Raw genomic sequence first — 24,649 nt, forward strand, 5'->3', positions numbered from 1 at the left:
CCTCTGCCTGGCTGTGCCAGCTCCCAGGGGAGTGTGTCCTGAGGGGCCTCTGCCCATAAGGGGCGTCTGTCCCCCCAGCCTTCCTTACCCTTCAGTGCTGGACAGGTCCCGGTCCAGTAACATTTGCTGGGGCCACAGATCAGTGGGTTTGGGGCTGGAGGTGCCTCCCATTTTGTGGGAGACCTGAGACACCCTGTCCACCCCACCATCCCTACTGCCTGTGTGACGAAGGTCTGTGCTTTCTCTGACTGTCCTTGGGGGTGACCCTTCGGCTGTGGGAGGGCTGCTTCCTCTGCACTCGGTGTGGAGGGGCCTCTGGCTTCCTGGCCTGAGCTGTAAAGAGGCTGGTTGGTGTCTCACTATTTAGACCTCAGTGTCCATGGGCAGACGATGGGTCCTTGGAATGGGGAAAACTTATAAATTTACATTGTGTTATACAGCTCTTGTGACAACAAGCTGTTTTTTGGTAAAACGTCTTGTGTGTTCTCTATAGTTACTACTAATTCTGTCAATTTGTGATCTCTGGGTGAAACCAGTTTGTGTTGGTGTGTGGTAAGATGTTTTGTATCTGTGGAGGGTGTTACCAGTTTTTTTTTCTTTTCTTTTTTTTAATTTATTTTTTAAATTTATTGGGGTGACAATTGTTAGTAAAATTACAGAGATTTCAGGTGTACAATTCTGTATTACATCATCTATAAATCCCACTGTGTGTTCACCACCCAGAGTCAGTTCTCCTTCCATCACCATATATTCGATCCCCCTTACCCTCAGCTCCCACCCCCTACCCCCCTTACCCTCTGGTAACCACTAAACTATTGTCTGTGTCTACGAGTTTTTGTTTCTCATTTATTTGTCTTGTTCTTTTGTTGTTTTTGGTTTATATACCACATATCAGTGAGATCACATGGTTCTCTGCTTTTTCTGTCTGACTTATTTCGCTCAGCATGAAACTCTCAAGATCCATCCATGGCCCACCCAAAATCTCAAGATCCCACCCAGGCCCAGAATCAGAGGCCGCCTCAGGAACGAGTGGCTATCCGAGTTTATAGCTAAGAGTGGCTCTTGATTTGTCCCCCTCATAGGGCCTTTAACTATTAGCTTTCCTGGTCCTAGCCTTTGGTTTTTGCCTCTTCCATCTTTTCACCCTATTTCTGCAGAGCCGACTCCAGGTGTGCACAAACGGAGCTGTCCATAAAATGCTTCACCTACAACAACATTACCAGCCCCTTCCACAATGTCTCCCTCCTCTCGCCACCTTCATTCAGCCTGAAGAAACTACAGAATAGAGACACGACGGCCCCTCTACTTTTTAATAACAAACAAGGCTGGAAGGGTAGGTCTCTGAATGTCAGAGACCTTGATTTAATGTTAGGTCCCTGAATGTTAGGTCTCAGAGACCTCGACTTACAGACAGAGCCATGTCGACTGGCCTACACCTGCAGCAGAGCCAAGCTTGTGACAACAAAAAACACCACAAAAGAGCTACTGGCTTGCTGTCATTCAACATTTCATGTTCAAACAATGCTATCCTGTCTGCACAGCCCCTATAAAAACCTCCTCACCCCCTCCTCAGGACTGGAAGTCTCCTTTAGACATGCAGTCCGGGTTGTAGCCATCTTTTGCAGAGCCCATATACTGTTGCTCTCTTGCAATAAAGCTTTCTTAACTTGCCTGACCATGTGCATTCCATTTCCGGCCAACCTATCAAACAATACAAGTGATTCTCAAGTGACTTCTATATAAATAATGTTGTAATAACATTGGTTTGGAAAGTTTGGTTGAAATAAGCACTAGACTTAAGAGCTGAGTTTTTTTTCAATGTAAAGGAATATGCCACCCAATTTTTGCCTTCAGTTTAGAAAATATGTCTTTGCCTATATAATAGCTTATGCAATTGGCTATTTCACTGTCTGACTCTATTGCCAAAAAACATTCTTGGATTTAGCATTACATTTGATAACCTATAATATGGAATGTATATGATTCTCTTTCATGTCTATATGTATGTATGTATGTATGTGTGTATGTATGTATGTATGTATCTATGTGTGTGTATCGGACATATAAATAGATATCCACACATACACGTGTATATACTCAGAAACACGCAAAAGAATGTAAATAAAACCATAACCACACTTATTTGTCTTGGCCATAGTTTTATGGTTCTAACAGATTACTTGCTATATATAAATATATATAAAATGCCTCCAAATATGTGGTAAAAGATCATAGGTTTACAATGAAGCACTAACTATATGTGTCTGTCTCAATCTTGCCCTTCCTGTACAAGTCCAACCCATGCCCTCCATCAGTTTTTCTTTTTTAGTTCCTTGGGTGGGTAATGTTTATTCTCCAAATATTGCTTCTGTATCTAAATGTTATTGTGCAATTGATGTTATATTTTAACTATTGCCTTCCTAATATGATAGATAAGGATGATCTCCCTTACATTGTGATCTACTCCTTTTGCTAATTTATTTAGTCACTACTCTGATTTGTCAACTACGCAAATTCAAACAAGATATGTACACCTGCACTTCTTATCCCACATACCAGAGCCATTGTCTCTTGACTTCACATTTCGTTAACATGAGGACACCTGTACGGCTCAGGAGGAGGCTGATGGTCAGTAAGTACATGAGTTCTCTCCCTACCCAAGAAGGGTGCTAAAATTCCATTCCCTACTCTGTAGGTCCATTGCTGTGACCCCTGTGCCCCAGAAAAAGGAAGTTTTCTCATGAAATTTAAATCAATTGTCTGTTTTTTATGACTTTAGCACATCTGGAATATTTTTCTAAGCTCTATAATTATATATTCTAAAGAATGTGATTTTTATCTCTGGACCACATTTTCCAAAAATCTGATATTCTACTGGTTTTCTTGGTACTTATACTAACTCATTTCAGGATTTCCTGGATTCCATAGTGTCCTTCTCAAATTCTTACATTTGACATACATTTATACGTGTAATTAGCTTCTAATATTTTAATATTTTAGATTTAGAGAAGAACTAGAAAAATAGTACCCAGTGCCCTTATTTCCATTAGCTAGAATCTCCTAATGTTGGCATGATCAAAATTAAGAAATAAACATTTTACCAGAGGTTAAGGGGCGAGGGGAGTGGTAGATTAGGGTAAAAGGGATCAAATATGTGGTGATGGAAGGTGAACACACAATGGGATTTATAGATGATGTAATACAGAATTGTACACCTGAAATCTATGTAACTTGACTAACAACTGTCACCCAAACAAACTTCAATTAAAAAGAACTAAACATTGGTACAATACTGTGGTCTAAACTCAAGACTTTATTTGGATTTCACCAGTTTTCCCTACAGTGTTGTCTTTCTGTTCCAAGAGCCAGTCCAATCCAATCTTTGATTGCCATAGTTCTCCTCTAATCTGTAATAGTTCCTCAGATTTTCCTTGACTTTCATGACTTTGACACGTTAAGTGTAATTCTCAGCTATTTTATAGGAAGCTCCTCAATGTTGATTTTGTCTGATATATCCTCATAAGTACAAAAAAGTCATGGGTTTCTGAGATGAATATCAGAGGTGACATGCCCTTCTCACTGCACAATTTCAGGGAGTACACGATGTAAATATGTATTATTACTGGTTATGTTAAACTTGGTCATTTTGTTAACGTAATGTCCACCATGTGTTTTCATTGAGAAGTTCCTTTATCTCCCTTGATAAATAATATTTAATGGAGATACTTTAAGACTGAAAGATACTATTTTTCCTTCAATTTTTGGCCTGCTGATTTTTTTGTTAAATCTTATCCAGGTATCATATCCGTCAAGGCAGGATGCTGATCCTCTTAGTAATTCAAGCACTTCCCTGCCCCTCAACTAAGGATAGATTGCCGTGTTCTCTTCTCCAGCTGCGATCTCTTCTCACTAGTGTTCTAAGAGCAAGTGTTTGGTTCCCCTGCCCCACAGATCAAGGCTCCTGTTCCAAAGAGGAGATAGAGGGAAAGTGTTCCAGTGGAGTTCAATGCTCCTTCCAAAGCGGCACTCTTTCTCATCAGTGTTTTGTTTTGTTTTGTCTTTTTCCAGGAGAGGCATTTCTTAGGATTCTCTAGCTCTTCTGTGAGTGCCTCCCAGGGTTCATGGAGAAAAAACCATGTGAAAGGATGCAGATTTCATTTCCCTGTGGTTTGTTCCCTCGTTCTGATGTCTCTTCTCATTATTTTCAGACTCACTCATATTCTTTCACTTATATTTAAATATGTGATTGTACACATTTAAGAATAAAGAAATGAAAATATTTCTTGCAAGCTCGATCTGTGGAGAAGGGGCTTGTGGATGGCAGGCCCCGCTTCAGCATGAGCATTTAAGACATAAGAAAAAATTCCTTCAGACCCTTTTTTCCTTTAGCTTACCTTCCACAGTATCAGAAATTATGTTTTTACAGTAGAAGTTTTGCCCTATTCCACTCCTACTAAATAATCTTTTCATAGCTCTCTGTTGTCTGCAGGTTAAAACTCAGACTCCGTGCCAGGTCCAGTTTTCCCTGACTCTAGACCTTTCCCCATGCGTCATTCACCCGAAGGAGAACAGTCCCAGGTTACTTTTTTGCTTGATTATAAATTCCCTGAGTAAAGGTACATAGTGTCATTCCTTACTGTAATTTTCATGCCCAATACAGTGCCTGATGTATGGCTGGTCCTCAATAAATTCTGTTTGCTTCCCCAAAAATACTCCATCTTGATCCGTCCAAATATTGTCCCCATCTACCAAAAACAACAATTATGATCATGACCTTCCAATCCCAGTGTCACCTCTTTCCTGATCTCATCTCATTGTGACAGTATTAGGTGCTCCCTACATGATATTTGTGACACTTTTATCATGCTATAATAATGTGCTTACCTTTAAGTCTTCCCTACTGCACCTAGGATGGAGCTAGGGCACATTTTTCTTGATCGTAATAATTACTATATCAAACTGAAATCCTTAGACCGAAACGCTAAGACTTTGGATCCTAAAACCAAAGTCACATTGTGTCCCAAGTGTCCTTTTTCCAGCCCTTTCCACCTCACTGAGGAGCAACGCTCCACTTCATCTTTCTTCCCTCTTTGGTTCTGAGCTGAGCCAGGCTACACTATAGTGCTTCTCCCTATGGCATAGCTTCTTACTTTGGACTGGTGACCTTCTGTGCACCCCTATAAGACCATATCCCTGCCCTAAACATGAACATAGGAAACAAGTCCACTTACATTGTCACTCATACCATCCCTCCTTCCAGGTTACAGAACTCTATAGAGAACCAAAGTGGCCTCAGTCCACGGCCCTGACTCCTGAGAACTGACCTCTGCTTGGGTGTCATCTCACTCCCGGTGCTTCACCGACCTGGTTTAATGTTAGATGCTGTAGCTGCATTAAAGCTGAGCTGCTTAGTCCCTTACGATAGGCTGTCCTGTCTTGCTCCTTTCAGGAGTCAGCAACTGTAGTTAGATTAGCTTATGTTTAGCCTAGAGACGAGGAACAGAAGAGCTTCCTCATGTCCTTTATCCTCTTGACCCATCTGCTCTGAGCGGAGACAAGCACAGAACATCGTGACTCACGTGAATTTATTTCAAAACTTGACTAACAAGTCTTCAGCAAGGCATTTAGCAAACTCTTTTCTGATATCCACTCCCCACCCCGAAACACACACACACACACACACACACACACACACAAACAACAAGAACATAAGTTGCATGAAGATTCAATCAAGAGGCCAAATATGTAGTTAATTGTTCACTCCAAAAGGGTAGAGAACAATGTGCTGTTCTGCATCTGTCTTGAGTTCTGTAGTCAATGCCACACGGCTCTGTCTTCAGCCTTTTCCCGTTCAACATTTTAATCCCTAATGTGAAAAAAGATATCACCTCATCCCAGTCAGAATGGCTATCATCAACAAGACAAATAGTAACAAGTGTTGGAGAGGCTGTGGAGAAAAAGGAGCCCTCATACATTGTTGGTGGGAATGCAGACTGGTGCAGCCATTATGGAAGGTGGTGTGGAGGTTCCTCAAAAACTTATGAATAGAGTTACCATATGACCCAGCAATCCCTCTCCTGGGTAGCTACCCAAAAAATCTAAAAACATTTATACATAAAGACACATGTGCTCCAATGTTCACTGCAGCTTTGTTTACGGTGGCGAAGACATGGAAACAACCGAAATGTCCTTCGATAGATGAATGGATAAAGAAGTTGTGGTATATGTACACAATGGAATACTATTTGGCGGTAAGAAAAGATGATATAGGAATATTTGTTACAAATGGATGGATCTTGACAGTGTAATGCTAAGCGAAATAAGTCAGACAGAAAAAACAGAGAACCATGTGATTTCACTGATATGTGGTATATAAAATAAAAACAACAAAAGAACGAGACAGACAAATGAGAAACAGAAACTCATAGACACAGACAATAGTTTAGTGGTTGCCAGAGGGTACGGGGGGTGAGGGGTGGGGGGTGGGAGATGAGGGTAAGGGGGATCGAATATATGGTGATGGAAGGAGAACTGACTCTGGGTGGTGAGCACACAATGGGATACATAGATGATGTATCCCTTCTCTCATCATGGATATTCAACTGGTGATATTTTCAACTATAACTAAAATACCTTTCACTGGTCACTATAAATCATTTCCTGATCCAAATGAGGTATTGATGTAAGTAATGCCAGGGGGTTCCTGCATACTACTTTTAGAAACATGCAGGGTATAAATCAGTCAGTAGGGTGTGGGAGACAAATATTAGTATCCACACTCACAGAGAAAAAATGTAAAACTCAGAGACTGAATGACTCAGTGAAGGTCACACAGCCAAAAAGGAACCGAAATGAGTCTAGAATTATCTGAATGTTGTGTGTTGTACTAGTCACTGCACCCTCTACCTTCCTGTACGTTTTCTATGATGTGTATCTGTAGTGTAATTTATAACAAACATGTTATTCACACACTAACATAGAATTAGAGTAGGAAATAGTTTAAACATATAATTCTATAGTTTGTTTTTACCCTCCTGTGTACATATTTTAAATACCTGAACAACAGGTCTAGGGCTTCTCCAGTGCTTCCAAGCAACAAGATTTTTCTTGAAATATTGAAAAACAGAAACAACCTTTAATTCAAACTGGCAGGTATTTTTCTTTTGAGTCTATAATGAAGACAGTAGCATTTTATTCTAAGACTCTTGAGATTGTAAACAAAATAAGAATTATGTGCTTGAATCAAAAATTATGAACTTTGGATGCAAGATGTATTAGCATAAACCTAAATACCATGTAAAAGATTGAAAATGATAAGTTTTCACTAGCTTTTCATTTCCTTCCCAGCAGAGAATTGATGAGTCCACTAGAGCCATGATCTATGTCTGCACAGCGAGTTAGGGCAGATTCCAGCCCAACAAACTGTGGCCGATGCCTGGGAGGCAAGACGTGGGTCCTTGAACTAGAGAAACAGAAGAACTTGATACGCGTAATTTATACACCACCCAGTGATCCTAGAAAATCGATGTTTCATAAGCTCAGAGTCATCTGAGGTGCATGGTAAGTGCATCTACAATGATTTATTTTTTTTAATTGCTGTGGTATGTTTTGGGATATCACAAAGTTAATGTGACAGAGACCGACCATCCCCTCAAATTCACTGACATTTCTGTACCAGGTTCCCATGCAGCTTTAGGGAAAAAGAGGTCAAAATCTCTCTTTTCCTCCTACTAATTATCTCTCAAATTTGGGGGCACTATAGTCACTTATGTCAGGGTGACCATCATTGTCACAGGGGGCAGCCTGCGGGATCTCTGCTCCCGCTCCCCACATAATAATGCAGGATGTGGCCAGGCCTAAAAGGAACACCCACAGAGCCATAGGCAGGGGAGTCATACCACTATGGTCTCACTGGAGGCTGGATTCACACGACGTGCGACCTGCTGTCCGCTTTTTCTGCCAACCGACCGACGACTCTCCTCGACTCCACTCCCCAGCGCAGCCGGGGTAGTTATATTAGTGGCCAATGGTTCAAGGGTTACAGCTGACGGCCATCTACTACCCGAGCCAGCACCTTTCCACGTGAGGCCGAGAGCCTGGAAACTGCTCTTTTGGGCTCTGTCCCCACACTCTACCCCTACAGGGTCTCGCCTCAACATCTACGTGGCAAGCGTCTTCCGCGAGGGTCCCTGTGCCATCTTAGCCTATTGGCACTTTATTTAACTCCCTATAGTCCACAGTCATTCGCCAGGTCCCATCTGGGTTCTTATTTTTTTTTCTTAATTTTATTAAATTTATTGGGGTGACAATTGTTAGTAAAATTACATAGATTTCAGGTGTACAATTCTGTATTACATCATCTATAAATCCCATTGTGTGTTCATCACCCAGAGTCAGTTCTCCTTCCATCACCATATATTCGATCCCCCTTACCCTCATCTCCCACCCCCCACCCCCCGCCCCCCTTACCCTCTGGCTTCTTGACAGGCCATACTGGGGAGTTAAAGGGACTGTGCGTTGGCCTCACAATATGTGCCTTCCCCAATTCCAATATTGTACGACCAATCTCCTCCTGCCCTCCTGGCAGGCGGTACTGTCGTACTGTAACCACGCGCCAGGGCTGTGGCAACGCTTGAGGAGGGTGGTGAGCATGCCCGCGTGTCACTGCTTTCACCACCCGGATCCGGAGACGGAACTCTCCTACCGACGTCTGTAAGCTGAGGCCATGTAGCACGTCCACCCCTAGAATATACTCCGGGACGGGGGAGACATAAACCTTGTAGGTACGAGGGGGAAGCCTTCCTATAACTTGTGGTAAGGAAACGGCTTTCACAGTCACAGTGTTTCCCCCGTAGCCATCAATGCAGATTGCTGGTCCGGGGAACAGTTCTGGGTTCCTATAAACGAGACTGCAGTCGGCGCCAGTGTCAACTAGGGCCAAAACCTTCTGCACATTAGAAAGGGACCAATGTATGGACAGTTCCACGTGTGGCCTCCGGTCCCTGCTCATCTCCTCTGACCGGGTACCTTGGCCCCACCCCTAATCAAGCTGCAAGGAGTCGGCCTCAAGCGGCTGCATGAAGTCCTGGAGGGACACGGGTCGCACGTTCCCAGACTCCTCCTTTATGCTTCTCCAGAAATACTGTTCCGGATGCAACTGTTTCCAAAGTTCCAGCAGGAGTGCATTGGGTTGTCGGTCTATTTTCTTCCGATCAACCCCTGCTGCCACGAGATCACGCCACATCTGTGCGCGTGTTACTCTCTGAGGCCCGCGACCTCGCCCCTTTACTTTTGATTTGGGCTTCCAGGTCTCAACTGTGCAGACCTCCTAACTTCCTTCTCCTCCGGCGTTCAACATCCCCTAGGATGGCCATGGCAGTTGTAACTTCATGGATGTGTCATCCCACATAGGGTGTAAGAATGGCATCCAAGGATCCAAAAGCACTCACAGGTGCAGTATACAAAACCACATCTCTCATGCTGGCTGTAAAAAGCTCGTCATCCGGCTCCCGCATATTAGGGTTGAAAATAGCATGTCTCATACCCATTTCACGGATGACTTGAGTAAATTCCGTATGTGACTGCCATTGACTCACAGTGTCTGGCAGCTTGGCCTGTCCCCATACTGTGCGTACCGCAGCAGTGAGCCACTCCATTAGAGAGTGGTTGCCCTTGTCTTGGGCCAACCTATGGCAGTTCTGTAACCTTTCTCGCAGGAACGGTTACACTGTCACGAAGGCTAGCTTTTCCAACTCGCCTGGGGAGCAGAGAATGTTGTCTGCTCCCTCATCCCATAAACGTAACAGCCAAGCCGACACTGATTCTCCAGGGCGCTGTCTGTACTGCCTCCCCAGCTCCTGCAACTCAGTGGGAGTGTAAGGAGTGTAGGTCATGAACTCAGTCACAGCTGGGTTGCCGGCAGCAACGCCCCTGGGGCCCACAGGTTGCTCACATTTTTCCGTTTGCTTCAAGATTGGCTGGACTTGGGGATTGGGAGCTACATTGTCTGCACTCGCTTCCTCCGCCTCTGCCTCAGAGTCTCCAGTGTGGGGCCCCTCTTCTAACAGGCGGCCCCAGGCTTCCAGCGCCTCCATCGGGACACGTGGTCCGGCACCTGGGCCATTTCATTCAGCGCATTTTCTGTGTTGAGACTCAAGGCCATGAGGAACATCCAGCCCACACAGCCGGCCGTAGCCTTCTCCTCCTCTGGCAACCGCTCAGCCTGAGCCTGCAGGGCCCTCTCCACGCTGGCCAGAGAGCCGTCCTTGTCCTCCCACCCCTCCTTGGGGGTCCAACTCTTGAGAACAGTGGCCACCCGACACCATACACTGTGTGGGGGCCACACGTCCTCCTGCCCAGAGTCAGACTCCATTCCTAGCTGGTCGGAATCCTGCTCGCCGTGCCAGGTGTCTGAGTGGGTGGTGGCCTCGGTGTATAATGTCCACAATCCTCAGAGCCCATAGCAGAAGCAGATCAACAAAAGGAGGACAACGCCTTCCATGGCCAAGAGGGAGGTGTGCCATCTGGAGGCTCGAGTTTCCCAGGCAGACCGTGCCTCCCACTCTCGGCGTTGCTCCTCATGGGCCTCCCGAAGCTGAACTTTTGTACGCATAAACTGCTCCACCATCTTTCGGTGAGTTTTGGCTGTCACCATAACCTGCTCACTGCGCCATTTGTCATGCGGGGTGTCATGCGGGGTTTCAGCTCCCACACCCCACACAAGAACACAGGATATGGTGAGGCCAAAAAGGACCACCCACAGAGCCATATGTAGAGGAGTCATACCACTATAGTCTCACTGGAGGTTGGATTCACACGACATGTGACCTGCTGCCTTCTTTTCTGCCAACCGACCGACGACTCTCTCCACCACAGCCGCGGCAGTTATATCAGTGGCCAATTGGTTAACCGGCTACAGCTTACGGCCAACTAGCCATAGCCGACAGCCATCTACTACCCGAGCCAGCAACTTTCCATGTGAGGCCAAGTGCCTGGAAACTGCTCTCTGGGGCTCTGTCTCCACAGGGTGGTTTTAAGGTGCTATGATGGTGGTGATCTGTTATACAGCAGTGTGAAACTAATGCATTAATAAAGCACCCAGCTGAACCATGCCCATACTCCTGACCCATCAAACTTTGAAACAATAAGTGCAGCTGGTTTTAAGGTGCTACATTGGTGGTGATCTGTTATACAGCAGTGGAAAAATAATGCATTAATAAAGGATAACTCTTTTGTAAAATGCCACTATTGACATAATTACTGAAAGATAGCCTGTTTCTCCTTTACTGTTTCAACAAGACCTATATACCCAGTATCCCCACTTCTAGTCAACAACATGCTTGCAATAAGAAAGAGAAATAAATGAAATCTCTAGGAATTGGAAATAAATTTCTCAGGATTTATAGATTATATGTCTGTACATGTAGAAATCCAAAAGGATCTGCAAATAAAACAATCAAGAAAACTATGACATCATGCCGGGTGTCATGCGGGGTCTCCGGTCCCGCCCCCCGCATAAGAATGTGAGGCCAAAAAGGAACACCCACGGAGCCACAGATAGGGGAGTCGTACCACTATATTCTCGCTGATGGCTGGGTTGGAGACACAGGAAGCAGGAGCCACACTATCCGCAACCTGCCGTCCACTTTTCTCTGCCAACCAACCTCACTTGCTAGCTACAATCCGCCATGCTAACTGCAAGCTGCTCTTGCTAGCTCAGCCACCATCTCTTGCTAGCCCCCATTTTCTGCTATCGTAGTCACGGCAGCTATATTAGTGGCCAATGACTCACTGGTTACAGCTGATGGCCAACTAGCCACAGCCGATGGCCATCCAATCACAGTTGATGGCCATTTACTACCTGAGCCAGCACCTTTCCATGTGAGGCCGAGAGCCTGGAAACTGCACTCCTGGCTCTGTCCCCATATATGAGAATTCAGCATCATAGCTGGACCGAAGGCCAATATGCAAAATGTCCATTTTATTTGTATAAGTTAGCAATAAACAGGGTATAAACTTGAGTTTTAAAATATTTATAATTAAATGTATCAATACACTGGGAATAAATGTAAAATACATATGCTAGATCACTACTGGAAATATTTTAAAACTTGAGAGTCAATCAGATTATTAAAACATTAATAGTTTGGAAAACTCCATAATATGAATGTCTTTCCTCCATAGTTTGTTCATAGAGTCAATCAATGCATTTTGAATCAAATCCTTGCTTTCTATTTGCAGAGCTTGAGAAGTGGATTATAAAAGGTACATGGAGCCCTTCCCCCTTTCTTCTTTCTGTTCCCCAACAGTTCACAAGTATGGGGACAAAAACAGGGAGTTGTGGGGCCCAGACTGAGGTGTGGGAACCTGGATGGAAGAGGAAGGCATAGGTGGGGGAGGGCCCCCTGCACAGGGCTGGAGCTCAAGGCCCAGTGTCCCTGAGGCGAGGGGCAGGATGGGAGCAGAGATGGGGCTGGGTCAGGAGGCCTCACACAGGAGTACAGGGACAGCCCAGACGGGATCTCAGGGTCTGACGGGGGCCACCTACAGAAGGGGGGCCCGGCCCAGGGGATCTGAGAGGATGTGGTGAAGAGGGCACATACAGGGAGGGACAGCAGCGGGGTCAACAGCAGAGACGACCCAATGTGGGGCGTTGGAATCCAAGGGACAGTGAGGAGGACGTGTATGTGGGGACAGGTACATCAGAGCCTGGATCCATAGAAGGAGACTGGACAGGTAACGAAGATACTGATGATGGGAGCCAGTGTCCTGACAGACAGGGAGGTCACAAATAGAAGGGAAACCTAGAATGATCCATGTGCAGTTTGATTGGAATCGGAAGAATTGCTGAGAATTCATGGTTTTCAATACACTTGGTAGAGAACCATTGACCAATAGTTCTATAGATCCACAGGCTGTAGTCCTAGAGTCTCTAGAACCACAGACTCATGACATGACCACACACATAATCCCGGCTCCTCCCCGAGAAGCCCGTGAGCAGTGACAACCCCATGGCAATATGCACACCGAGCATAACTAATGCCCAGACCTTGGTTTCCCAAAATCACTCTACCCTAAGAGGATTCAGGGCTACTATGAAAAATGGCTACTTCCAGGGCTGGGGCAGAAAACCACAAGGTGAGCTTGTCCAGAGAGTAAGGAAGTGCTCAAAGACTAATGGGGACAGGTCAAAAGACATGAAGGGAGCTTGGAATGGCTACCACGGGCCAAATCTGGGGCGATTTAAGCACCAAAATAATAAGCTTTCTCTTCTCCCTCACGGTTTGCTTGTTTCCTTAGGTTTGATGTATTGATCAATGCAGGAGGGATGATAGAATAAGAATATCACCATTTGGCAACCACTGTAATAATTGACCCAAGCAAGAGTCATCAATGGATGCTCCATCTAGTCGGTGAGGTTTTGAGCCTATTTACAGAGGCTCAGAGTATCTCCACACAAGATATTTGGGAATTTCAAAGGGTAAATAGAAATTTTCCTGTGGACAAACCCGGCAGACTCTTCTTAACCTCATAATCAAAGTCAACGTTGCCAGTAACGGAACCAAGCACGTGCCTCCAGATGTGCTGCACTGGGAAGAAGTCAGCATCATTTGGGTGACATTTCTGCCCAGATGGCATAACCTGAAGCTACTAATGAGGAAGCAGCATACAATTCTAAACTGAGAGAGTGTCTGCAACATGACTGACCTATACTCTCCAAAATGTAAATGTCATGAAGAGCAGAGGGAGACTCAAAAACTGTCCCAGAGGAAAGCAGACTGAAGAAACATGACAGTTGGACACCATGTTGCATCTGGGATTTTCTTTGCCTCTAAGGGGTATTGTTGAGACAATTGGAAAAATAGGAACAAAGTCCATGGGTTAAATATTAATCCTGAACCAATTTTCACTTCCTGATTTTGATAATTATGCTACAGTTATGTAAGATAATCCCTTTTCTTTAGGAAATACACACTTAAGTATTTAGGAGTAAAGAGACAACTTACAAATGGTTGTTATATTATATACTTACATTGATATTTATCTAAAAAGAGAGGAGAAGGGAGAGAGCATAAAGCAAATATAGTAAAATGTTAACATTTGGGGTAAAGTACCCTGGAATTCTTTGTACGATTCTTGCAACCTTTCTGTAAGGCTGAAATTACCAATACAAAATATTTTTAAAAGAAAAATGACTTTAAAAAATAAAGTTAGGACTTCAAGAAAAATGGCAGCGTGAGGTGAGCCTCTGTAAAGCTCCCCTGGAATTTACAAAGAATCGAACAACAAAAACTCCACAAAGGACTCCCTGCACAGCAGACAGGCAAGACGAAGAGGCCCACTACTGACTGAAATCACCTACAGGTGGGAGATTCGCGCGAGTGGAGGGAGGAGGAAAGTGAGAAGTGCGCGGAGACGGAGCCGCGCGGGCGCAGGACGCAGACCCAGCTCAGTGCTCCGAGCTCGCTGCTTCCCGAAACTACTGCAGCTGCGGGAGAGGGAAGAACTCGGACTGCTAGGGCTCCGCCAGGGCTCCACAGGGCTGAGGGGACAGCATATACCACGGCTGAACCCAACGCTCACGGCAGAGACCTCGGAGAAAAGACTGAGGGAAGAAGGCTGAAAACGGTGGTTTAAGCCCTCACTGCCGAGCAGAGAACGGAGCCTTAGGCACTGAGACTAGCCACCCCCTCCCCCCCTCACAGAGCTCACACCGCCCCCACCTGCCCGGTGCTGGAAGCGAAACAGTAGCAGTGTCAGATCAAAACAACAGAATATTTGCTATTTTGAGAACTGTGGACCGCAGACACAAATTCACAGCCCAACTAGTTCCCGCAAAGGGGAGGGAGCTGTGGAAGCAGGACCGGCTGTGGTGGTGGTCGCCGCCATTGCTCTGGGCCACCTCTCACAGCTCACCCCGCCCCTGGCCCCACCTATCTGGGCGGATCCCTGCAGGAGTAAACAGAACTGCTGAAACATACGGGCTCTGAATCAGGAGCTGGAAGAGCTTTGGAACATCAAAAGCTCTCCGCATACCCACCGGGACACTGCGCCCTGTGACCTAGACGAACTATTAACAGAGGAGAAGCCCGTATCTCGGGGAATCCCCCCATTGTGTGAGAAGTTGGAATAGTGCAGAGAAAACATAGCACTACCGTGTGGGAGAAGAAAAGTAAGCTGCAGTTGGAGAAAAAAGAAAACATTCTACCAACAAGTACTGGAAAACAAAAGAAAGACCGCTTCCTATCAACCTGTTGCAGAAGTCACTCCTGTAGATGTCTAGGAAGAGAAATAGTAAACCAGTAATCGCCATGAATAACCAAGGCAACAAGATAGCTCAGCAAGAAAGTGAAAAATCTCCAGAAAAGGCACTTAAAGATACAGAAATATGTGACTTAAATGAGAGAGAATTCAAGATTGCAGTTCTGAAAAAACTCAACGAGATACAAGAAAACACAGATAGGCAGTTAAATGAACTCAGAAACTCAATCAATTAACAGCATGAGCATTTTATGAAAGAGATTGAAATTTTAAAAAAGAATCAAATAGAATTTCTGGAGATTAAGAACTCAATAGAAGAAATTAAGAATGAAATAACCAGCTTAGGTAGTAGAGTTGACCAGATGGAAGGAAGAATCAGTGACATTGAAGATAGAAACCTGGAAATGACACAGATGGAAGAAGAGAGACTTGAGAATTAAAAGAAATGAAAGAACTCTGCAAGAACTTTCTGACTCCATCAGAAAGAGCAATATAAGAATAATGGGCATACCAGAAGGAGAAGAAAGAGAGAAGGGAACAGAGAATATACTCAAACAAATTGTCGATGAGAACTTCCCAAACTTGTGGACAGAACTGGACCCTCAAATCCAAGAAGCAAATAGAACACCTAATTACCTCACCCCCAACAGGCCTTCTCCAAGGCACATTGTACTGAAGCTGTCTAAAATCAACAACAAAGAAAGAATCCTTAAGCAGCCAGGGAAAAGAGGACGGTAACTTACAAAGGAAAGCCCATTAGATTATCATCAGATTTTTTTTTTCAATTTTATTTTATTAAATTTATTGGGGTGACAATTGTTAGTAAAATTACATAGATTTCAGGTGTACAATTCTGTATTACATCATCTATAAATCCCATTGTGTGTTCATCACCCAGAGTCAGTTCTCCTTCCATCACCATATATTCGATCCCCCTTACCCTCATCTCCCACCCCCCACCCCCCGCCCCCCCTTACCCTCTGGCAACCACTAAACTATTGTCTGTGTCTATGAGTTTCTGTTTCTCATTTGTTTGTCTTGTTCTTTTGTTGTTTTTGGTTTATATACCACATATCAGTGAAATCACATGGTTCTCTGCTTTTTCTGTCTGACTTGTTTCGCTCAGCATTACTCTCTCAAGATCCATCCATGTTGTCACAAATGTTCCTATATCATCTTTTCTTACCAATGAACAGTATTCCATTGTGTATATATACCACAACTTCTTTATCCATTCATCTATCGAAGGACATTTTGGTTGTTTCCATGTCTTGGCCACCGTAAACAAAGCTGCAATGAACATTGGAGCACACGTGTCTTTATCTCTAAATGTTTTCAGATTTTTTTGGTAGATACCAAGGAGAGGGATTGCTGGGTCATATGGCAATTCTATTCGTAATTCTTTGAGGAACCTCCACACTGCCTTCCATAACGGCTGCACCAGTCTGCATTCCCACCAACAGTGTATGAGGGTTCCTTTTTCTCCACAGCCTCTCCAACACTTGTTATTATTTGTCTTGTTGATGATAGCCATTCTGACTGGGGTGAGCTGATATCTCATTGTGGGTTTGATTTGCATTTCTCTGATGATTAGTGATGTTGAGCATTTTTTCATATGTCTATTTGCCATTTGTATGTCCTCTTTGGAGAAATGTCTCTTCAAGTCCTCTGCCCATTTTTCAATTGGGTTGTTTTTTTGTTGTTGAGTTGCATGAGTTCCTTGTATATTCTGGATACTAGCCCCTTATCAGAGGCACTGTTTGCAAAAATCTTCTCCCATTCAGTTGGTGGCCTCTTTATTTTGTCAATGGTTTCTTTTGCTGTGCAGAGCTTTTAAGTTTCATATAGTCCCATTTGTTTCTTTTAGCTTTTACTTCCATTGCCTTTGGAGTCAAGTTCATAAAATGCTCTTTGAACCCAAGGTCCATAAGTTTAGTACCTATGTTTTCTTCTATGCAGTTTATTGTGTCAGGTCTTATGCTTAAGTCTTTGATCCATTTTGAATTAACTTTGGTACATGGTGACAAATAGCAGTCCAGTTTCATTCTTTTGCACGTGGCTATCCAATTCTCCCAGCACCATTTATTGAAGAGGCTGTCTTTGCTCCATTGTATGTTTTTAGCTTGTTTGTCAAAAATTACCTGTCCATATTTATGTGGTTTTATTTCTGGGTTCTCAATTCTATTCCATTGGTCTATGTGTCTGTTTTTCTGCCAATACCATGCTGTTTTGATTATTGTAGCCCTATAGTACAAGCCAAAGTCAGGAAGTGTGATACCTCCATTATTGTTCTTTTTTCTTAAGATTGCTTTGGCTATTCGGGGTCTTTTGTGGTTCCAAACAAATCTGATGATTTTTTGTTCTATTTCTTTAAAATATGCCATTGGGATTTTGATGGGGATTGCATGGAATCTGTATATTGCTTTGGGTAATATGGCCATTTTAACTATGTTGATTCTTCCAATCCATGAGCACGGAATGTCTTTCCATTTCTTTGTGCCTTCTTCAATTTCCTTCAAAAATGTCTTATAGTTTTCAGCATATAGGTCTTTCACATCCTTGGTTAAGTTTATTCCTAGGTATTTTATTCTTTTTGCTGCAATTGCAAAAGGAATTGTTTTTTGTATTTCTTTTTCTGAGATTTCATTGTTAGTATATAGGAAGGCAATGGACTTTTGTGCATTGATTTTGTAGCCGGCAACTTTACTGTATTTGTTGATTGTTTCTAATAGCTTTTTGGTGGAGTCTTTAGGGTTTTCTATATATAGCATCATGTCATCTGCAAAGAGTGATAATTTAACTTCTTCATTCCCAATTTGGATGCCTTTTATTTCTTTTTTTTTTTTAATTAAATTTATTGGGGTGACAATTGTTAGTAAAATTACATAGATTTCAGGTGTACAATTCTGTATTACATCATCTGTAAATCCCATTGTGTGTTCATCACCCAGAATCAGTTCTCCTTCCATCACCATATATTCGATCCCCCTTACCCTCATCTCCCACCCCCCACCCCCCTTACCCTCTGGCAACCACTAAACTATTGTCTGTGTCTATGAGTTTCTGTTTCTCATTTGTTTGTCTTGTTCTTTTGTTGTTTTTGGTTTATATACCACATATCAGTGAAATCACATGGTTCTCTGCTTTTTCTGTCTGACTTGTTTCGCTCAGCATTACTCTCTCAAGATCCATCCATGTTGTCACAAATGTTCCTATATCATCTTTTCTTACTGCCGAATAGTATTCCATTGTGTATATATACCACAACTTCTTTATCCGTTCATCTATCGAAGGACATTTTGGTTGTTTCCATGTCTTGGCCACCATAAACAAAGATGCAATGAAATAATAACAAATGTTGGAGAGGCTGTGGAGAAAAAGGAACCCTCATACACTGTTGGTGGGAATGCAGACTGGTGCAGCCGTTATGGAAGGCAGTGTGGAGGTTCCTCAAGGAATTACGAATAGAATTGCCATATGACCCAGCAATCCCTCTCCTGGGTATCTACCCAAAAAATCTGAAAACATTTAGAGATAAAGACACGTGTGCCTTTTATTTCTTTCTCTTGCCTGATTGCTCTGGCAAGGACTTCCAACACTATGTTGAAAAGCAGAGGTGATAGGGGACATCCCTGTCGTGTTCCTGAACGTAGAGCAAAGGGCTTCAGTTTTTCTCCATTAATTATGAGATTAGCAGAGGGCTTGTCATATATGGCCTTTATTATGTTAAGGTATTTTCCTTCTATACCCATTTTATTAAGTGTTTTAATCATAAATGGATGTTGTATCTTGTCAAATGCTTTTTCTGCATCAATTGATATAATCATATGATTTTTGTCCTTTATTTTGTTTATGTGATGTATCACATTGATGGATTTTCGTATGTTGAACCATCCTTGTGCCCCGGGGATGAACCCCACTTGGTCGTGATGAATAATCTTTTTAATGCATTGTTGTATTCGATTTGCTAGAATTTTATTTAGGATTTTTGCATCGGTATTCATTAGAGATATTGGTCTGTAGTTTTCTTTTTTTGTGCTGTCCTTACCAGGTTTTGGTATCAGGGTAAAGTTGGACACATAAAATGAGTTGGGGAGTACTGTCTCTTCTTCAATTTTTTGTTAGAGTTTGAGCAGGATTGGTCTTAGATCCTCTTTGAAGGTTTGGTAGAATTCACTAGTGAAGCCATCTGGTCCCAGACTTTTGCTTTTGGGATGGTTTTGGATGACTGATTCAATTTCGTTACTGGTGATCGATCTGTTTAGATTTTCCAGTTCTTCATGGTTCAGCCTTGGAAGGCTATATGTTTCTAAGAACTTGTCCATTTCTTCTAGGTTGTTGAATTTGGTGGCATATAGTCCTTCATAGTATTCTTGGATGATCCTTTGTATTTCTGTGGTGTCTGTGATAACTTCCCCTTTTACGTTTCTGACTTTGGTAATCAGTGTCTTCTCTCTTTTTATCCTAGTAAGTCTAGCCAAAGGTTTGTCAATTTTGATAATCTTCTCAAAGAACCAGCTCTTTGTCACATTAATTTTTTCTATTGTCTTTTTGTTCTCTATTTCATTTAGTTCTGCTCTAATTTTTTTTTATTTCCTTTCTTCTGCTGACCTTGGGTTTTATTAAATTTATTGAGGTGACAGTTGTTAGTAAAATTACATAGATTTCAGGTGTACAATTCTGTATTACATCATCTATAAATCCCGTTGTGTGTTCATCACCCAGAGTCAGTTCTCCTTCCATCACCATATATTCGATCCCCCTTACCCACATCTCCCACCCCCACCCCCCACCCCCCACCCCCCTTACCTTGGGTTTTACTTGTTCTTCTTTTTCTAGTTCTTTAAGGTGTAACATGAGGTTATTTATTTGGGAGTTTTCTTGTTTCTTGAGATAGGCCTGTAATGAGATAAATTTCCCTCTTAAAACTGCTTTCGCTGCATCCCAAAAATTTTGGTAGGATGTATTTTCATTGTTATTTGTTTCTATGTATCTTTTGATCTCTCCTCTAATTTCTTCTTTGACCCAGTCCTTCTTTAAAGTATGTTGTTTAATCTCCATGTATTTGTGTTTTTTCCAGCTTTCTTTTTACAGTTGATATCCAATTTCTAAGCCTTGTGATCAGAGAATATGCATGGTATGATTTCAATCTTCTTAAATTTGTTGAGACTGATTTTATGTCCCAATATATGGTCTATCCTTGAGAATGTTCCGTGTACACTAGAAAAGAATGTATAGTCTGATGTTTTAGGATGAAGTGCTCTGTAAATGTCAATTATGTCCGTTTCATCTAATGTGTCATTTAGGGCTACTATTTCGTTATTTATTTTCTGTTTGGATGATCTATCCATAGATGTCAATGATGTATTTAAGTCCCCTAGTATAATTGTGTTTTGGTCAATTTCTCCCTTTAGTTCTGTTAGTAGTTGCTTGGTGTATTTCAGTGCTCCCTGATTGGGGGCATAAATATTGATGACTGTTATGTCTTCTTGTTGTACAGTCCCCTTCACCATTATGAAATGTCCATCTTTATCTCTTGTTATCTTTTTCACCTTGAAGTCTGTTTCATCTGATATCATTATGGCTACACCTGATTTTCTCTGGGTACCATTTGCTTGGAGTGTCAATTTCCACCCTTTCACTTTGAGTCTATGCTTGTCCTTGTAGCTGAGATGTGTCTCTTGGAGACAGCATATGGTTGGGTTTAGTTTTTTGATCCAATCTGCTACTCTGTGCCTTTTTATTGGTGAGTTCAGTCCATTTACATTTAGGGTGATTATTGATATGTGAGGATTTCCTGTCATTCTATCTTTAGTTTTCTGGTAAGGCTGTGTCTCCATTGTTTCTTTGCCTTTTTGTTGTTGTCTGTTATTTCTGTGTGGTGGTATTCTATGATGTTTCCCTCTGTTTCTTCTTTTATTTCAGTATATATTTCAATTCTGGATTTATTTTGAGTGGTTACCCTTAAGTTTATGCAAAAGAAAGTTTGATACTTAGAATATTCCATTTTCTTCAGCACGCTTACTTTCTCCATTCCCATATTCCGGTTCAGGCCTTTACTCTCCCCCTTTTTGAGTTTTGGTTGCCACAAATTGTCCCTGTTGATGGTGGTCAAATAACCTCCTTTAGTATTTCTTGTAGTGCAGGTCGTGTATTAGAAAATTCCCTCAGCTTCTGTATGTCTGGAAAGGTCTTTATTCCTCCTTCATATTTAAAGGATATCTTTGCTGGATATATTATTCTTGGCTCATGATTTCTCTCTTTCAATAGTTTGAATATTTGGTTCCACTCCCTCCTGGCTTGTAGAGTTTCTGCTGAAAAATCTGATGATAATCTAATGGGCTTTCCTTTGTAAGTTACCGTCTTCTTTTCCCTGGCTGCCTTGAGGATTCTTTCTTTGTCGTTGATTTTAGACAGTTTCAATACAATGTGCCTTGGAGAAGGCCTGTTGGGATTGAGGTAACTAGGTGTTCTATTTGCTTCTTGGATTCGAGGGTCCAGTTCTGTCCACAAATTTGGGAAGTTCTCATCGACAATTTGTTTGAATATATTCTCTGTTCCCTTCTCTCTTTCTTCTCCTTCTGATATGCCCATTATTCTTATATTGCTCTTTCTGATGGAGTCAGAAAGTTCTTGTAGAGTTCTTTCGTTTCTTTTAAGTCTCAAGTCTCTTTCTTCTTCTATCTGTGTCATTTCCAGGTTTTCTCTCTGAGGGCAGATCTATGAATCAGTGTTTAAAATTATATCCAAGTGTTATGGCACTATAACCATTGTAATAAATCCAAATATTGCTCATAACAATAGCAGCAGATATCAAAATGATGCCTGTCTAAAGCTTGAGGTTCATATATGGTGATAAAAAATGAAAAATAGAAAAATAAAGCTATCAGTTAACACCATCGAAGTATTAATGACAACTTTGTTGTTTCGGTGTTGTTAAACACTGGTATTTGGATAGTTTGAGTACATAAAATGCAATACATCTTGTTTTCATTTCATTGCAAAGTTAGTTAGATGCCAAGAAAATAGTTTAAAATACTATTAGGTTTGTGCAAACATAATTGTGATTTAAAGGGATAAAAACAACTGAAAACCCCTCAATTAATTTTGCACCTATACACATATGATGCAAAATAAATTTTCCTATACACATGTGATACAAAAGTATTTTCCTTTAATAAGGACTTCGCATGTCATATGCTTTGGGATGCAATTAAAATGTTATTTAAACAGCCCAGTAAATACACTTGTATGACTTATATTTTAGATCATATACTTTTCGTTCAAAATTTGGACATATTATTGTTTTGCATTCTTAAGTTCATCATCAATAGATAATGGAGGAAATGTTCGATTGGATTCAGATTCAAATTCAGCAGCATCTGGAAAGAAAAAGAAAGAATTATGTTCTTTAAAATACAACTAAGTATAAGCGTTAAGAAGAATGAAAAACCTATATATGAGGCAACAGTGCACAATAGGAGATCATATTCAATATAATTTGCCCACGGCTGCACACTGACTTAACTGCTATTGTTAAGTACCAGAGCTTCTGGTTGTGTCGTTCTTCATCCCTTTATTGACAAGGTCGTACGACAAGCACTGAAGTTACAAGGTGAAGAAGACACGGTCCACCCCTGACCCATCATCTACTATAAACTGAAGGAACAGATGAACAGGCGATTTCCATGCAGAGTCCCCTATACCACACAAATGCACAACAGGACGCGAGTGGGGCACACGGAAGGGACACCCCAGTATTGATTGTCTGTTCTCTGGTGGAGGTCATACGGAAGTTGATGCCTGAAGGACAAGGACAGAGGAGGCCAGCTAGAGGGAAGAAGCAGATGCAAACTAGAGTGGGGGAGAACACTTACGGAATGAGAAGTGGTCTAGTTTAGGTAGATGCTAGAGCAAAGGCGCAAACAAACGAGGCTTGGTAGCAAGACACAAGGCTGAAATATTTGGTGAGAACTAAATTGATGTGGGTGTTTTCATTCCATGCAAAGGAATTCGGAGTTTCTCCTGAGGGTACATGGCAAACTAATGACACAGTCAACGACTGCAGATTTAAATGTCACCCATGAGGTGACAGCTACAGTGTTTCCCCCAAAATAAGACTAACCGGAAATTGAGCCCTAATGCGTCTTTTGGAGCTATAATTAATGTAAGACCTGGTCTTATTTTCGGGGAAATATGGTAGCTTGGCCCTCCCAGGAGGTACCGTATTTCCCCGAAAATAAGACCGGGACTCATTAATTTTTGCTCCAAAAGACACATTAGGGCTTATTTTCCGGTTAGGTCTTATTTTCGGGGAAATGCCATATGTGAACAGTAATTGCCTAAATATCACTAGATAAGTCTGGGTATTGGGCCTTATATCACTGGCAGAAACATGAGAAGTTGATGACGCCCAGTTTTCAATGTGCAGGCAGACAGTTCCATAGGGATGGCAGAAGAAAGGAAGGGGACAGACCAGAAATAAAAAGCGATACATAGACTCTTGAGATATTTAGAAAGATATACAATGTCGTAAATACTCATACGACCTTGTCTCACTATAAATGTTTATGCTTTCACCTTTTTTATTTGCTATGAAGAAAATATGTAATGTAGTATCTATTATCAGAACATGGAAAGGGATGCCATTTACTATTTACATTTTATTCCAGAAATCAATGATATCTAACTTGAATTAATACATTTTGGCAACATACCTTTCTGTCAACTTATACTTAGTTCTTTCTCCAACTCCTGCAACAACTGAAATAAATCAAATTTTATTATAGCATTTAAGGTAAACAATAGACTTTATTGTAGAAATGACATATATCTTATGAAATGTGCTCTTTAAATGATACCTTTAGAGACTAGACTTAACGTACAGATTGTATAAATACAAAAAAGTTAAAAAATGAGTAAAATAAATTACTGCCTATTTTGATTTTACACAATAGAGACCATCTATATGAGATGCTATTTAGATTAATCTGACCAACAGTGCAATTGATACTGGTCTACCGAAGATACATAATTTCCAAAGGGTGCCGTTTGATTTGATTGGTACAAAGAAGTTTAAACAGGTCAAGTCATATTTTACACTGAATGCAGTACTTTGCAATTCTTAGAAAAACTGTCCTTTATAAATGTTTCTTGTTTTCTGTTTTTACTTTAATGGACTTTTCCTCAAAATGAGCTTTCCATTCTTGCACTTCTAGAAAAGTAATCTTAAGGTGTATTCTAGGCTATTCATTTTTCAGCATAGAACCTTAAAGACATAAAATCATGAAAGTGGTACTGTGATGTCATGTGAAAATTCTACTGACAGAAACAATACCCAAAACGATTTTGCCATCTATGACTGAAACATTACTGTATTCGTATGGAC

The 24,649-nt window shown here is 41.9% G+C and overlaps 1 protein-coding gene across 1 annotated transcript in view; it reads right to left on the reverse strand.

The window, feature by feature from the left end:
- Nucleotides 1–24,649, reverse strand: part of LOC109440080 (ankyrin repeat domain-containing protein 26-like) — a 97,475-nt gene that overhangs the window by 6,540 nt on the left and 66,286 nt on the right. The window lies entirely within an intron of this gene.

Source organism: Rhinolophus sinicus, chromosome 12 (assembly GCF_057876585.1).
Source record: "Rhinolophus sinicus isolate RSI-liver-muscle chromosome 12, RSI-T2T, whole genome shotgun sequence".
Lineage (NCBI taxonomy): Eukaryota > Metazoa > Chordata > Mammalia > Chiroptera > Rhinolophidae > Rhinolophus > Rhinolophus sinicus.